Source organism: Culex pipiens, chromosome 3 (genome assembly GCF_016801865.2).
Source record: "Culex pipiens pallens isolate TS chromosome 3, TS_CPP_V2, whole genome shotgun sequence".
NCBI lineage: Eukaryota > Metazoa > Arthropoda > Insecta > Diptera > Culicidae > Culex > Culex pipiens.
This window is the reverse complement of record NC_068939.1, coordinates 61,316,235-61,334,052: the sequence shown is the minus strand read 5'-3', so window position 1 is coordinate 61,334,052 and position 17,818 is coordinate 61,316,235. Positions and strand designations below refer to the sequence as shown.

Below are 17,818 nucleotides of genomic sequence, written 5' to 3'. Positions count from 1 at the left end.
CACGAGGAAAAGCTAATTTAATTACAAACTACTGTTCATGTATACTCTCAACGGGCTCATCCCGCGGAAGCACTTTGCAACACTTCGTTTATCTTTGTCAAACTTTGCATGATGATAATGCTGCACTTTAGAATTTTTTTTTTAATTTGATTCACAACTTGCATGAGCATTAAACAAAAGCCAAATTTAAAACGCCCATGCTCATCAGAGTCATAAACTAATCAATTCAAAGGTAAAGCATTTTCACTCGGTTTGAATGTAATCTAATAATTGCCCTCAATTGCAGTGCAAACAAAAGGCTTTGTCCCAGCTAATGATTCTAGCACTTGAAATTTTCCATTGAACTGAGTTATCAATACTCAATAAGCTTTGAGTGGATTTTTATTAGCGCAATGAAATGAAAAAAATATATGTTTGTTTAAAAAAACAAATATAGTGGAACTCAATTGGAAACTATACGCATTATGAAAATGAACCTTTTGAAATTTCAACTACAATAAAATGGTTCTGTAGATTAAGGTTCTATTCTACTCTCAGAGCAAGTCCAACACAGCTGTTATATATTATGTGATAAAATTGAAGTCAGTCACTCAAAAATTAACCCAAAAGCTGCCGTGGACATGAAGTTTCCTTCCCAAATACAGTCGACTCTCTGGCTGTCGATCTTCTCGATATCAATATTGCTCCTGCTGTCAATAAATTTTTCAGTCCCTTCAAGAAGCATGCTTTGATTTTTCGTTCTATAATTTGATAACTCCCGCTCTCGACGGTCCCTTAAATATCGACAACGAGAGAGTCCACTGTAGCTCAAACATTCTCAACATGCCCAACGGTGAAGAGAGCGCCGTTTCGGGACGGGTCCGATGAAGAATGTACCGGAGGTATAAAGCACCTTCCCCGGTGGTTCATAATGTCTGGAATGTGCCCCATAAATCCTTCCGAGATCACACAATCTAGTTATGAGTCCGTGAAAACGGTTGCGTTCCGGGTGCATCCCGCGAAGAAAATCTTTGCTTTATGATTCTCCCGGTTCAACCCCCTGGTTCTACCCCAAAAGGCCATCCATTTTCATTCCTTCCACGTGTTATGGCTTTCATGCAGTGTTTCTGAAATCTGCAACTGATTCTATTTTCCCTTTCACCCAGCCAAATTGTATTGGCATATTTTACGAAGTTTTTCACACGTTACATCAGCGCATTGTAGTCAGCGGGACCACCCAAAAAGGGTTATAAATAATCGGACCCTTCCATGGTATATGTGGCACAGGATAGATAAGCAAGTTGATCCAGAGGGGATAACTTGAAGCATAATAATCATACAAATTTTAATTAATTTGTTTTTTACAAAAATCATAAAAAAACTAAAATTGCATAATATTTCCAAATGATAAAGAAAGTTTTTTTCAATATACATGTCTCATTCTAATAAAAACCCGTAATCCCCTATGCTTATTTCAGCATAAATTTATTTGTTTGACCTCTTGCGGAGCCTAACCACGGCACTGGGAAGTGATAAGTTCTGACAAATATGCACTAGTCACAAACAAGCAAGCACGAGATCATAGCTGAAAATATTATGAAAACATTGAAATTGGATATTTAGTACCAATAAAGCCAAATAGAACTCTGCAAGGCTAACTACTACTAAAAGAAATTGAATATTTTAAACCATAACTATGTTTTCTTACTTTTTATTTCCAAAATACAAATTACAAATCCTGTCCACACTTTACAAACAACTTTGTCAATCCTGAAGAAACAGCAATCCTATTTGGCAAATAACAAACACGAGCTCAAATGGCATGGAAGAAATCGTTCCACCGGCAAAACAGAAGTCAATTAGGTCACAAACCAACCCTTGATTTCTTCCTAGAGTGTGGACATTTTTCTCTGAATCGCCTAGTTTTATTCCAAATCATCCACGTGAAAAACCGTTCCATTCACAGCAGTGTTGTAACAAGTGACTCATCGTTTCAGCACGACAGTTCACTAGTAAACATGAAAAAAAAAAAAAGTTTTCATTCGCGCTGGTTCGAGGAAAGCTGCGCTTTCACGGAAGGCTTCCACACGTTTAATAACTCATCTGGAAAATGTTTGTAATTTCAATTAATCGAGTCAGTGAGCATATAACGAAGCCATAGACTGGACTACTTCATCAAAAATTCCTAGAAATGCTTTGCACCGAAGTCACTGACAGGAGTAAGAGGTTCGTTGCAATATCAGCTAAGCTGGAAAGTGAAATAATAAAGTTAATTGAATGCACTTGTTGTTTACCTCTCCTTGATTGAAGAGAATGCAATTAGTTAGTAACAAATCAGTCGTCCGATTAGAAAAAAGGACTAACTACATGGATGGATAATTTCTAGAATATTGTGTCATTTGCACCTATGTTTTATGGATTTTCTTTACATATAAGACCGTTTAAAAAATATGGTAAATTTTCCACCTTGCTTGCCTTATAAATCTTTCAATGGGTAGAACATATTTTTTTCATAGTGAGATGATTTCTCTAAATATCTAAAAACTTTTTAAAGAGTTTGTGACAGCGTGACAAATTGCTGTTTTCCGACTCACAAGTGGGTCCACGACGAAGAAAACGGCCTCATTTCTACGTTAGTTCGTGTTAGATGTGCATAAATACAGAGTTTTAGTGGTTTAATTTTGAGTCGCAGTAATTAAACCATATTCCGTGGATTCATACTTCTTTTCGGTGCTGACACTGAATATTTTTATCAAGTACAAGCTCTGCAACATCAACAATACACATTCTCGTGAGACTTGTAGCTAGATGCACATTTCGCAGCTTCACTCACAATGTTTCTGGCGCTTTGTTTTTGTGCTTCCAATTATCTAAATGCTCGTAACTCATGCACCTTGCGCCAGCACAACTATTGCCATCCTTGTTGGCAACAACTCCAAGCTCACAAATAGTTCGGTGAGTTCTGGGTTAAAAATTACACTAGAAGAATTGGAAAGAATCGTGCTCTTGTAACAGAATGCAACTGAATTGGTCCTTCCGATATCTTTTCAGCTTGGAAGGCATTTCGGTGGAAGATTTTTCTTAAATTGACAAAATTCAGCACCTTTTTGCAAATATACTTTAACTCGGCAACATTCTACTTTTTTAAATATATTTCATACAATACTCAAAAGCATTCTGTTTTTACGAGTTGGCATGGAATTGCTTAGGGACAAACGTTCCCAGAAGGACACTACGGGAAACTTGGGGGCCACTTTCCCGTTGAGATCTTAATTACTTTGAGCTCATAATAAATGTAATTTCGAGTGCGGTATCGTTGGCACACAACAAAAATAAACAGCAGCGAGTTGTTAACACTTTGCGAGTGGATACTAAGGGCCTCAGAGTTGGTGCAGCCGAGGATGAATTTCATCCGGTGAAAAAGCTCTAGTTAGTGTAATTCAAGTAGGTGTGTGCTTTTAGTTCAAGTGTTTTTAAGCGTTGCTGTAGCTCGGGAAACGTTGCAAATGCTGAGATGCCTGACCTATATTTATTTTAAGAAAAAGGTTGCTTTATTGGAATTGAATGGTACGCAAAAGCACAAATCCACAAAGCTCAAAAAACCATGAACGACAAAAAAACACTGACGTGACAAATCTCGAGGAATAATCTGTACAAATAAAAACACGTCAAACTCAAACAGAGCAAAATTATGCAAGAATCTGTGTGCAAATATCCCACAATCCGAAACGACGACGAAATTCAGCATCATTCTATTGGCATCAATATTATTTCGGTAAACAATGAGAATTTGGCTTGGTGATGTTTTACTTAAGAGTCAATTGATTTCGTATTTTAACATTTTATAAGTTAGCTACAAAAATTTAAATAATACAAAACTTTATTTGAAAAAAAAAATAACAAGCATTAATCAGTTTTGACGTCAGACGACAGTTCAGCACTTGACCCTAGAATAACTGCTAATTCATCGTCCGACCATGGGCTTATGCAGGAGAATTCCTGCTCGGTAATTAAATTTACCTCTATTAGGTTCTGCTAATGAACAATCCTGGCAATGCTTGAAATACCTTCACAGATTTTATGATCCGTTGCAACGGTTGGTGCACAGTTGCAAAAAATTAATAAAGAAAAGGGAAACAAAAGAAGATATGTGACAGAAAATTTCAAAAATACTGATTAAAATTCTGAAAAGCCGATAATAGTATTGGACCGAGATAGGGTATATTTCCCCTGCTACTGTTTTTTTTACAAGATTTAAAACAGAATTCAAATCACCATCACTTTCATTTAGGATAAATTAAAACATTACACGTTAGGCCGTTGCAAATATTTTTCAAAGTTTATGTCACCCCCCCTTCAAAATTGGTCTGAAAAATCAGGGGGCAAATTTTTTTTTTCCAATAAGCTTCAAAATTTCCATGAAAATAGAAGTCTAATCAACTGAAAACAATCTAAAATGCATTTTTCTGCATTGATATTTAGCATGTTTGGGCTTGTTTAAAAATGTTTTGATTTTTTTTATAAAATTCCAAAGTACTGCACCGCAAAAAAAAATATTTTTCGCAAAAAAATTAATTTTCGTCAATACTTAGATATTTTGGAAACTAATGATGGCAAAACAACTAGACAGGTGTATAATGCATTTTAAAACACTTTTTTCATTTAAAAGTTGAAACCATGGCTCGTAATTTTAATTTTTATACTTTTTTATTTTTTTGCCCCCCCCCCCCCCCCTCGACTTTGGTCAGAGTCGAGGGACATAAACTTCAAAAAATATTTGCAACGGCCTTATTGTACTTTATTGTTAATTTCATCTCTTTGAAAAAAAATATAATTTTTTGTATTTTCTAATTAAATAAAAAAAATGTTTGAACTGTGTAACTTTTGATTACAAAGGATTACAACGAACCGTTTCTGGATCAGCAAACAGTAATGCATAAAAGAGAATACCATTCTCCGACACTGCTGCTGATGGATAAGGGAGCAAATTTTGCACGGTTAATTCCCGTGAATGCTGCAAGAAAAACACAGCGAATGCTATCAAATTGAAAATCATATGCTCTCGTGATCACGAAGCGAACATGGAACAAAAACTCAATCGTTCTTGGAAGTTACGTACCGTAAACCGGGGTGACTTTGATAGGATTTCAATTTATTTTTGGAATATTTTCCAACTGGTAAGGTTTTGGAACAATTATTCCTATAAATAAGGCACTAACAAGAGCAAGAAAAATAAAAAAAAAACTTGCTAAAATTGCAAGGGAAAGGGGAAAGAAAGAGAAAAAAGCTTATAACTAATAAGAAGGTAAAATAAGTTTTTAAATATTAAAAAATATGTGTTTTTGAAACGTGATTAAAAAAAACACAAAGTCCATGCACTATTTTTGAAAAAAAAAAATCTATAATGTTACGTTAAAATTTCTTATTTTAATTTCCGGGGTGACTTTGATAATCATAGTTTTTCTTGTTAAAATCAGGTTAAAGGTGTTCAAACTTCATTTTTACGTTAAATGTACTATCACTAAGGTTGCTGATATAGATTTTAAGAATAAAATCAATGTTTATATTTAGTTAACTATGTTTATAAGCTTTTTAACAAAAAAACATATCAATTTTAGGTAAATTGTTAAAAAGTCGGAATTTTGCCTGAAATTCGTTAAATCTAGTATTGTGCATAAAATTATCGATTTATATTTCATTTTAAACTGAATTTGAAGCACGAATCACAAGTTTCTACATTTTATATGAAATTTTTTTAACTGGAATTGCCTATAAATTTGGAGATTTTTTTTTAATCACGTTTCAAAAACACATATTTTTTAATATTTAAAAACTTATTTTACCTTCTTATTAGTTATAAGCTTTTTTCTCTTTCTTTCCCCTTTCCCTTGCAATTTTAGATTTTAAGAATAAAATCAATGTTTATATTTAGTTAACTATGTTTATAAGCTTTTTAACAAAAAAACATATCAATTTTAGGTAAATTGTTAAAAAGTCGGAATTTTGCCTGAAATTCGTTAAATCTAGTATTGTGCATAAAATTATCGATTTATATTTCATTTTAAACTGAATTTGAAGCACGAATCACAAGTTTCTACATTTTATATGAAATTTTTTTAACTGGAATTGCCTATAAATTTGGGGTTTTTCTTTTAATCGCGTTTCAAAAACACATATTTTTTAATATTTAAAAACTTATTTTACCTTCTTATTAGTTATAAGCTTTTTTCTCTTTCTTTCCCCTTTCCCTTGCAATTTTAGCAAGTTTTTTTTTTATTTTTCTTGCTCTTGTTAGTGCCTTATTTATAGGAATAATTGTTCCAAAATGGATTATGATGCAACACACAGCTGAAAGGAACTCCAAAACTCTGATATGATTTGCAAAAGAACTAATTGTATCTTGATTATTCACCAATAAAACTGAATTGAATTGAAAAATTGAATTTAACCTTCTCCTAGTGAATACTTTCCGTTTTACGATTCAAAATCATGTTCATTGAGAAAATCATGACACTTTGAGAAGTTTTAAATAATGCCTTTCATCAACATTTTCTAAAAATAGTTAACTAACTTTTTAAACTTTTCAAAATGTTATGATAAGTTCTTCTTGAGGTACTTTGAATACTTCTCTACCACGGTCAGTATGATTCTAAACCATTCCGTACGTTTTTAATTTGTACTCTTCATTTTGCGGAAAAATCTCAAACCTATCAAAGTGGGGTGGCTCTCAAAGTCACCCCGTTTAACGGTACCTCGCAAGAGCCTTAAGCTTCATTTTTGCGCGTATGGAACGGATATGAACTTTGAAATCCCCCCTTGAATCGCTGTTGACGTGACGTTGGAAAAGCGCCTTCTTAAATCACTCGACTCAGGGATGTGGAGCAGAATAACGAGCCGTTCCGGGCTGCTGAAGTCTTAATTTAGAAATGATGAATAAATTCTGAACAGCCACGGAGGTTGTTTTAATATGAAGGAAAATTAATGAAACATATAAAACAATTTTAATTTCAAATCAACTTTTAACAAACTTAAGCCCAAAAATCGACAAATACAACCTTACAAAAAAAAAGGAAAAACCAAATAAGTAATTGAACATTAAACTCACATCATGCTACCAGGCACTATCCCTTTCAACGCAAAATCCGGCCTAGCCATCGAATTGGAACAAATCCCCCCGGATTCAGCTACTGTCGTCGACGCTGACAAATGGCCATAACGTCCTACATATTTTCCATTTGCCCTGTTGAGCAAATTTGGCATCCAATTTATAAGCGTGACATTCGAACACAATCGCCATGCCCAGCTACTGTAAAATGAACTATTTTTTACGCAAACAGCGAATGGACGCGGCAACATTGGATCTTTAAATATTTACACGAAATTGATACAAAAGATTTGATTTGTTTTCTATTTATTATGTTGGTGTTTGTTCAAATGACACCGGTTCCTAGCGATTAGACAGTTATTGTGTAGAGATAGCTGTTTCAATTTCATGCGTTATAGTTTCAACAATGTTTCATCAGCTTGAGCTTAATCAAGCTTTGTTTGCAACTACATTCGAAAAGCGAATAAACCTTAGTAAATTAAACTCCACTTTGTTTAGTACACTGACCTCAAAATTCAATTTATATTCATTGGCCGTTGCATTTTTATCTGGTCATGTTACAAACTCAAACTCACAACTGATTGTGTTTGGGATCACAAAAGAAGCATGTTTTTACACGCACTGTTCCTCATGCTGTGCAACGAGGACGGTTATTGTTGACATGTTGAATTGAATAGAAAAAACACAACAGGTTTCTTATACCTATTATGATCTGATATCGTTAAAGATAAAATGAATTACAAAGGCTTGTTAGCCAATCTTGCGTTAAAATGGATAGTAACTTCCAACGAGGCTAGTTATTGTTAGCATTTTTTTAAATAAACCAATAGTTTATCTATTTATTTTGCAGTGAAATGAAAATCGGACTCTAGTGACTTTGGATGTGGGGGTGAGATTTAGTCAATGTGTTTTACGGTTATTACAATTACTTAGAATCTTATAAATCGACTCTGTCGTGCTATCTTGTCATTTTTCGCTTTTTGACGTTCCGAGAAAAAAACGAGAGCACGCAATGCAAACAATAACAAACACGTTTTGTTTGGTAGACCATTCTGTGCATTGTCCCGAAGTTTGAATTTGTCCAGAGTTATACAGTCATCCTCCAAATTGCCTGTTCCATGATTGTGGGATGTTATTGTGTCTCCCACAATTGTGGAACACCTGAATTTAACTAATGTTTTCACAATAAAAGTTATCAGACCATGGATAAAACATCACTAAGCTTGAGTTTCACTGGTTGCAGTGTGTGAAGTCATTATTTTGTTACAAATATGTACTCCTGGAGAGATCCAAAGTTTGTTTACATCCGTAAAAAAAAGTGTTCCGAATTTGTGGATTTCAAGGGTCTAAGTTTTTCTTCAGAAACTTGATATAAAAGTTTAAATTTGCAGTTGTTCGATACAGCATTCAAAAGGTCGCAAGAAAAGCTTTCAAGTAAAGGTAAAAGCGAATCATTAAGTTCAATTATCGATTTCCTATGATTTTTTGAACATTGGTCGATCTGTAAACTGTTCCGAATATGAGGGATGGCTGTACTCTTTTGTAAACATAAACGAGGTTTCAAATTTAAGCATTTTATTTTCCAAACATTACAAACGGATTTTTTAGTAGAGCAAAACTTGAATAAAGACATATAAATTAACATAAATTGTTATATTCAGTTCAAATCATTTCGAGTTAAAAATTCTTCTGATTCACTCATTCACATAAACACATGCTGTTCTATTCATCCAACCACAATGTCATTAATTCACAAAAGCTCAAAAATACAAACACAAACCCCGCTCGCCATTTAGCGCAGTCACTCATGTATGTTGTTTAGTGCCGGAAGTTTATCCACATTATTGTTGCACATGGCACAGGTTTCACTAAGGAGAATGAAAATCTGTCTTCGCCCGGAAAAGTTCGCTACATTAGCCTCGAGCTGGGCGGAAAATGCACCGCACACACTGCATTCTCCTTTAGCCAGCAGTAGTCATTCTTCATATTTTCCATTTTGTGGTTGTCGCACCTGTGCCGCATCGGTGTTGCAGGCAGATGTGAATTGCAAGAATTTTCCAAGGCAGGTACACTCTGATCGGTTGAGAAAATATCGAATAACAAAATTGCTAGCGTTGAAAAATAAACACATCAAAACTGAAAAATATTTTTTTTAGCATTACAAAAAAACTATTTGATTTAAAAAAAAACTGACGCAAGTTGTAGTGAACCCTAGTGTACCACCCTATTGATATTACGTGAGAAAATTTCCACATGCTATAACGTGCACCTTTCAGCGCCTCACCACACCGCTGAACCATGGGAAATAAAGTGGTTTCTTCGTGGAAAGCACATTCTCATAAAGATTAACATGCCAGTCATCTTACATTGATTAAAAAACTGAACTAGTGTTGCGTCACGCCTGTTTATAATGTACTGGAATCTATTTAAATCAAACTGCTACAATTTTGCTGTTAAGGTTTAATGCTTGCAATGCTGGTGTAAGAACTGGTTTAAATCCACTTTCTTCAACGAATCAAAACAAACGTTTACGGAGCAACTTCAAGTGGGATGCTATTTTCCTTCCCAGAATTCAAGGTTTGGTTTTGTTACTGCAGCAGTCTTTCGAAATGTGAACGAGTACCTAGTTTGCATTTAGTTTATCGTCCCTTTTACCAGCATATAAATATACAGCATATTGCCAACAGTTTATGCAACTTGGTTACGACTTCCACTTCTCGAAAATCATAGAGCCTAGAGTATGTGGATAAATGGGTGAAAAATAACTTTATATTATCTGATTCCCTAAATGCAACGTGCAACATTATCGAGGTTTGATTTAAAAAAATAAATAAAAGTTGATTTTCAATTTAACTGAATCTGGAATAAGTTGAACAACGAAAGAAAATAACGAAAGAGTTACATAACATTTTTACTAACCAGCCATCGAACTGTGTTATCCCACGCTACAATAAAACGCAATTGTTATTTTAATCGGATAAGCAACTTTTGAGATTTCAGCACTGGCGGATGACGGCGCCTGAGGTCACCCTGACCTTCGAGCATTGAAGACTTTTCTTCCATTGAGCGATTTCGTTGCACAATCACGCCGCCTTTTTGTTACAATTTCCAGCGCCAATAAAGACATGAAGTGGCCAATTTCATCGCTTCATTCGCTGCTGCTGTTTTCCCGCGTGCGGCATCGTCCCACCCAAAAGAGTCGGAAAAGCAATAATTTTCGATAGCTTATTTGGTCCAGTGTGGTTTTCTTGCGCCACGCTTTGAGTTCATAGTTTAAAAAAAGCTTTAGAAGCTTTTTTTTTCCACACAAATGTGTTACGTACAGATTGTGCAGGTAGAGAAAATGCCATCGGATTTGCAATTGCCACAGGTATTTAATTGAAGTGCCCACCTGTCTCATGGCTTGCAGCTTTCTTGACAGCATATTTTCCAATTAGGGTCCCAGTTGGGTGGTTGGAATGCAGCACAAGATTGCATCCCAGAAATTCTCTTTGAAAATGCAAGAAAACTATTCTGATCAATTGCAAAATAGTCATGATAACACACAAATATGTGCCTTGATGTCACATAATGTAGCTTATAAGGGTGCAATGAGCATTGTTCCTGTTTTAGTTGCAATTAGCTTATTTTTTCCAACTGGTAATTTATCTATAGTTAATATTTACAGGAGTTATGAATAAATTGTAGAAGTCCAAAAAGTAAAAATAACAATTTTTTTTAAATGTATTGCACTAAAAATTTCGATGGTTCGATTTTTTAAGATACAATAAAGATTGTAACCGGTTGTTTTTTTTTTTTTTGAATTTATCAACATTTTTTCATAAATTGAAAAAAAATCACAGTCTTTCCATCTTTCCAAATCAGTTTTAAATGGGATTTAACACCTAAAATCAATTATTTTCGATTGAACCTATATTACACTGCTCAATATTTTTTAAGTTGATGTCAACAAACGCTTCAGTTTTAAAAGGCATGGTAGATCCCTACAACCCTTCATCCTTGTTCTGAAAACACGGCTTGTTTTCTGGGCAACCTTAAGAAAAAAAAATAGTCATCGCTGCTTTGAAATGTGAGCAATTCTCTACCAAAACCGGAAATGGATTTTATTTGTATTTTTTGATTTGGCTCAAACTTTGTGGGGGCCTTCCCTATGACCAAATATGCTATTTTGTGTCATTGGTTCACCCATACAAGTCTCCATACAATTTTGGCAGATGTCCAAAAAAATATTTTGAAAATTTTTAAATCAAGACTAGCATTTTAAATGGGCGTAATATTCAATATTTGACCCTTTTAAAATGATAGTCTGGATTTGAAAATTTTAAAAATATTTTTTTCGAAAAGATCGGAAAATTTCACGAATGTTTCATGTATTAACATTGAAAATCGGACCATTAATTGCTGAGATATCGTCATTAGAAAATGGTGGGATGTTTGGGTGAGACTTAGAAACTTCAATTTTCCTGTGTATATTTTAAGCCACTGTATCTCAGCAACCAGAGTTCCAATCTTCAATGTCTCTTAGACAATTTTATAGCAAATTTTCTGAACTTTTCAAAAAAAATATTTTTAGAAATGGTCACTCATGGTCACTATTTTTAAATATTGAAAAACTGCAAATATTTCGCTAAAATCAAACTTTCGGTGGCTATATCTTGAAAACGGAGCCCTTTATCAAAAAATCTGTAAAGTACTTTTCGATTGCAAATTCAATTTTGCATTAAAAAATAATGTCAAACTTGATTTTGCATGAAACTTCGATTTTTTCCAAAAATCACTATTTTTCAAAAATGTATAACTCGGTGGCAGATTTTTGACCATGTTTCTCTATGGCTCAAAAGTTGCGGATTTTTGTCCCCTAAAACGTATCAAAAAATCTCGAAAATCAAAAAATACGTATTTTGGGAAATTGAGTTTTAGTGAAAAAAAGGTTGATAAAAAAATCTGCAAATTTTTTTTTCCGTGTACCTATTTTTTTCTCAAAGGTCCTCAACAATACCTACAACTTTGCCGAAGACACCAAATTGATCAGAAAATTCACTCAAAAGTTACAGCTGTTTGAATATTTACATACCATTTTTGTATGGACAGCAGCCAAAATTGTATGGAGACTTGTATGGGTGAACCAATGACGCAAAATAGCTTATTTGGTCATAGGGAAGGCCCCCACAAAGTTTGAGCCAAATCAAAAAATACAAAAAATAAAAATGGTCGAAATCGGCCGATTTCGTAGAGAGTTGCTCATGTGCCTTATTGGGAATTTTCTCAGCTTTCCCATGCTTCAAAGAGCGAAATGTTTCATCGAGAAATTCCTGAGATATCTATTATTTATGTTTTTTAGTTTAAAATTCCATAACTATTTATTGGAATATTTTTAATAACTGATCAGGAAACTTGATGTGCTTTATGTGTCATTTACTCACCAAAATGTACAAAAGTTGTCAAGAAACAACTTTGTAGAAGTTTGCAAATCGCTAAACATTTTGAAAATCTAATTTCAACTATTTTTTTTAATATGTGGGATTTGTTAAGAAATTTAAATCATTGAACCGTATTTAAACAAAATTTCAACAAGAGTAAAAACGTTGGTAAATACAATTTTCCATTCGTTTAGCGTACAAATATCACCAGTGTGCTCTAATTTACCTGATGCAATTAACATTTTAGCAGGTTTGAGTTTGTTTATACCCTTAGCAATCTCAAACCTTGGATTTGGATTGGCTTTTTATGAAAAAATATCATAATTCTTTGACGTAATATTGAACAGGTACTTAGATACAAAACATGTTTTATAAGGTCGTTGCAAATATTTTTCAAAGTTTATGTAGCCCCCCCCCCCCCCTTCAAAGTTGGCCTGAATAATCAGGAGGCAAAAAAAAATTTTTTTTCGAAGAACTTCAAAATTTTAATGAAAATTAAAGTTAAATCAACTGAAAACCAGTTAAAATGCATTTTATCGCGTTTATTATCATATTTAGCATGTTTGAACTCCTTTGAAAACATTTTAAATTTTCATGAAATACCAATGTACAGTCCCACAAAAAGTTTTTTTTTTGCGAAAAAAAAAATCCGTCAATACCTCGATATTTTCAAAACTAATGATTGGAAAGCAACTGTACGCCTGTAAAATGCATTTTAAAACACTTTTTTCATCGAAAAGTTGAAACCTAGGCTTGTAATTTTAATTTTTATATTTTTTTATCCCCCCCCCCCTCGACTTTGGCTAGAGCCGAGGGACATAAACTTAAAAAATATTTGCAACGGCCTAATTGAAATTCACCTAGAAATTACTGTTGCTTCAGGAGAAATACTCTCCATGAGTATGGAATGATTTTTTTTTCTGTTTTTGTGTATTCATGAAATTATTAAAAAAACAGCAATATTATAGCAGTCCTTGTAGCATGATATAAATATAAATAATCTTATAAATCTATTTTTTTTTTTTTTTTTAAATCGTTACCTTGATTTTTGTTTTAATGGTTTGGAGTGGATGTTTTTGCTTATTTTTTCTGTTAAGATATTGAAAATAATATTTTATATTTGTTTAAACGTAAAAAAGGCTTGTGACGGTGTTTTGAACATTCTAATTCTAAAATGTGAGGAAGGCATCAAACACACGTTTTATCGTCAATTTGTTATTAATTAAATAGTTTTCTTAGACACAAATAGTTTGAAATCTTTTGTATGATCTACTTCTCAAAGAAAAGCTTACCTACTAGTGTTTCCACTTGAATTGCACCTGGGGGCAACTTAAGGGCTCTGCCCTTGGCCAAGAAAATGTTCACTTTCAAATTTCTTCTTCTATGCACAACAAAACACAGCAAAACATGTGCTGGAATATCCCCAGTTCAGGGTACAACCAAGTGCTCGCCGCTGTGTACACTTTTCACAGCTGAAGCTGCTGTAAGTACTTGTTCTTATCCAAACACTCACTCTAGCTGTCCAGACCCAAGTAAGTGGTACTTGCTACCGCGGCGGCACCAGCTGGCCTTCCGAAGGATTACAATTTCACTGGTTGACAGGACTGGAAAAAAAATTGGAGGTCCTGGTGGTGGTCTCGGACGATAAACGCTACGACAACGACGAATCTGAAAGTAAACGAAACACACAAGAGTGAGGGAAAACATGTCATGAAACGAGGTGGATGTGTAATTGCCACAACTTTTTATTGAGCATTTATATTGGCCGTATAATTTGAAAAGTTTTTCTCTCCCTCAGCCATGTTTGTGGGGTCGGAACCAAGTATCGCCCGGAAGCTGGGTCGCATATGTGCTGCAACTTAGCGATCTCGAGATACTGCCAGTATAACCACCCACCAGGAAAATCGGAAAATCGATTGCAAGCTCAAATGTAACGAAATTTATAGCATTCTGTTGCAGCCACCGAAAGAGATAGAGAGTGCAAGAGATGCAGCGCGGAAGTTTGTCTTATCCTCCGGCTAACGACAGCCATAGAGATGATTTATGAGAAACCAAATTGACTTGGGTTCAGTACTCGAGTTAGATTTATGCAACAAGTTTTTGGCGCGAAATGTTTGCGCAGCGAAGCCAAATATATGCTAACCTGATAATGTGTGTCGAAAACGAAAACAAACAATTTTCTTGTTTATCTTTTTTCAAATGTATGTGGGTAATTCTCTACCAACTCACACGGAATCGGGAAAAGTTGCCCGATCCCTCTTCGATTTGCGTGAAACTTTGTCCTCAGGGGTAACTTTTGTCCCTGAACACTAATTCGAGGTCCGTTTTTTGATATGTCGTGACAGAGGGGCGGTACGACCCCTTAAATTTTTGAACATGCGAAAAAGAGGTGTTTTTCAATAATTTGCAGCCTGAAACTGTGATGCGATAGAAATGTGGTGTCAAAGGGACTTTTATGTAAAATTAGACGCCCGATTTTTTCATCGAAAAAAAAAACACAAAAAAAGTTTTAAAAATTCTCCCATTTTCCTTTACTAGACTGTAAAAATTTTTGGAACAAGTCATTTTATGGGAAATTTAATGTACTTTTCGAATCTACATTGACCCAAAAGGTTCATTTTTTCATTTAGAACAAAATTTTTCATTTTAAAATTTCTTGTTTTTTCTAACTTTGCAGGGTTATTTTTTAGCGTGTAACAATGTTCTACAAAGTTGTAGAACAGACAATTGGGTACTAAAGCCCTATGTCAATTTTTATGTACAACGGTAAAAAAACACGATTGAAAACCATTTGTGATCACTTTTTTGCCTTCCTCACTGAGGTAAGGCTATAATCCTGCTCTAAAAATGAACTTTTTATTAAAAGCTCAAAGACCCACCTTCATGTATACATATCGACTCAGAATCGAAAACTGAACAAATGTCTGTGTGTGTGTATGTGTGTGTGTATGTGTGTGTGTATGTATGTATGTGACCAAAATTCTCACTGAGTTTTCTCAGCACTGGCTGAACCGATTTTGACCAAACCAGTTGCATTCGACTTGGTTTAAGGTCCCATACATCGCTATTGAATTGTTTGAAGTTTCGATAACTAGTTCAAAAGTTATGTATAAAAATTTGTTTTCACATATATCCGGATCTCATTTATATACATGTAAACGATGTCCGGATCCATTATCCGACACATCGTTGGTTGGTTAGGTATTTGAAAGACCTTTCCAACGAGTCCACAACATTGAAGATCTGGCAACCCTGTCTCGAGTTATGACCACTTAAGTGATATTTATGTAAATTTTTGATGCCGGATCTCACATAAATGTATGTAAACGATGTCCGGATCCATCATCCGACCCATCGTTGGTTAGGTAATTGAAAGACCTTTCAAACGAGTCCACAACATTGAAGATCTGGCAACCCTGTCTCGAGTTATGACCACTTAAGTGATATTTATGTAATTTTTTGAAGCCGGATCTCACTTAAATGTATGTAAACGATGTCCGGATCCATAATCCGACCCATCGATGGTTAGGTAATTGAAAGACCTTTCAAACGAGTCCACAACATTGATGATCTGGCAACCCTGTCTCGAGTTATGACCACTTAAATGATATTTATGTAATTTTTTGAAGCCGGATCTTACTTAAATGTATGTAAACGATGTCCGGATCCATAATCCGACCCATCGTTAGTTAGGAAATTGAAAGACCTTGCAAAAGAGTCCACAACATTGAAGATCGGGCAACCCTGTCTCGAGTTATGACCACTTAAATGATATTTTTGTAATTTTTTGAAGCCAGATCTCACTTAAATGTATGTAAACGATGTCCGGATTCATAATCCGACCCATCGTTAGTTAGGAAATTAAAAGACCTTGCAAACGAGTCCATAACATTGAAGATCTGGCAACCCTGTCTCGAGTTATGACCACTTAAGTGATATTTATGTACTTTTTTGAAGCCGAATCTCAATTAATTGTATGTAAACGATGTCCGGTTCCATCATCCAACCGATCGTTGGTTAGGTAATTGAAAGACCTTTCAAACGAGTACACAACATTGTACATCTGGCAACCCTGTCTCGAGTTATTACCACTTAAGTTATTTCTGTGTACTTATTTTTCTAGATCTTAAAAAATAGCTGAAGTATGTACCACTCATATTACCCATTTTGGATAAAAAGTGAGGAAGGCATCAACCACATAGGTGGATTAAGTTTGTTTTTCATTTTAATGCAAAATTTTTTTTTGACAAGACAACATTTTTTCGATGGATCAACTATGGTCCCCTTTGAACGAGCTGTCAAGTAGGAGCTTTTCTGTCAAGAAGGACAGCGAGGTTAATTTTTATAAATTGATTTAAAAATCCATTTGAACTCTTTGTGGGCGCACAAAGGGTCATTGTACTCAGAAAAATAAGCTTTATCGCTGTAAACAATAATATCAGCAATCTTAGCTTCATTTTAGGACCCAATTACAAAAATTGATATATAAACTTAAGGGGTTTGCTTATAAACATCACGAGTTATTGCGATTTTACGAAAAAAAAGTTTTGAAAATGTTGGTCGTCGTTGATCATGGCCGTTTATGGTCACCCGCAACAGACACGGACGACGAAACAAAGAGAAACGCAAAAAGTAACTTTTTCAAAACTTTTTTTCGTAAAATCGCTCTAAACTCTAAAAAATTACCCTGCAAAGTTAGAAAAAACATGAAATTTTAAACTGAAAAAAATTGTTCTAAATGAAAAAAATGAAATTCAATGTAGATTCGAAAAGTACATTAAATTTCCCATAAAATGACATTTTCAAAAAAAAATTACAGTCAAGTAACGGAAAATGGGAGAATTTTTAAAACTTTTTTAGTGTTTTTTTTTTCGAAGAAAAATACGTTTTTTCGAAATTCTGAGTACGCCATCAAATCGGACGTCTAATTTTACATAAAAGTCCCTTTGACAACAAAATTCTATCTCATCACCGTTTTATTGAAAAACACCTCTTTTTTCGCATGTTCAAAAATGGAAGGGGTCGTACCGCCCCTCCATCACGAGATATCAAAAAACGGACCTCGGATTCGTGATCAGGGACAAAAGTTACCCCTGAGGACAAAGTTTCACGCAAATCGAAGAGGGATCGGGGCAACTTTTCCCGGTTTCGTGTGAGTTGGTAGAGAATTACCCAGGTGTAAAAAGAGGACACCTAGTTTCGAGTAGGAATCTCGCAACCGAGAACGCCAAGGCAATGCTATAGAGCGAACAATTAGATTTTTGATTTTTTTAAAATACATCATTATGTGTTTGATGTAGTTTAATTCTCATCT

At 34.5% G+C, this 17,818-nt stretch overlaps 1 protein-coding gene across 1 annotated transcript in view; it reads right to left on the bottom strand.

The window, feature by feature from the left end:
- LOC120414436 (G-protein coupled receptor dmsr-1) overlaps window positions 1-17,818 on the bottom strand; it is a 161,151-nt gene that overhangs the window by 122,773 nt on the left and 20,560 nt on the right. Inside the window, exon 2 of the mRNA XM_039575621.2 lies at window positions 13,797-14,172. The gene's annotated coding sequence lies outside the window, so the exon portion shown is untranslated. The remainder of the gene's footprint in view (window positions 1-13,796; window positions 14,173-17,818) is intronic.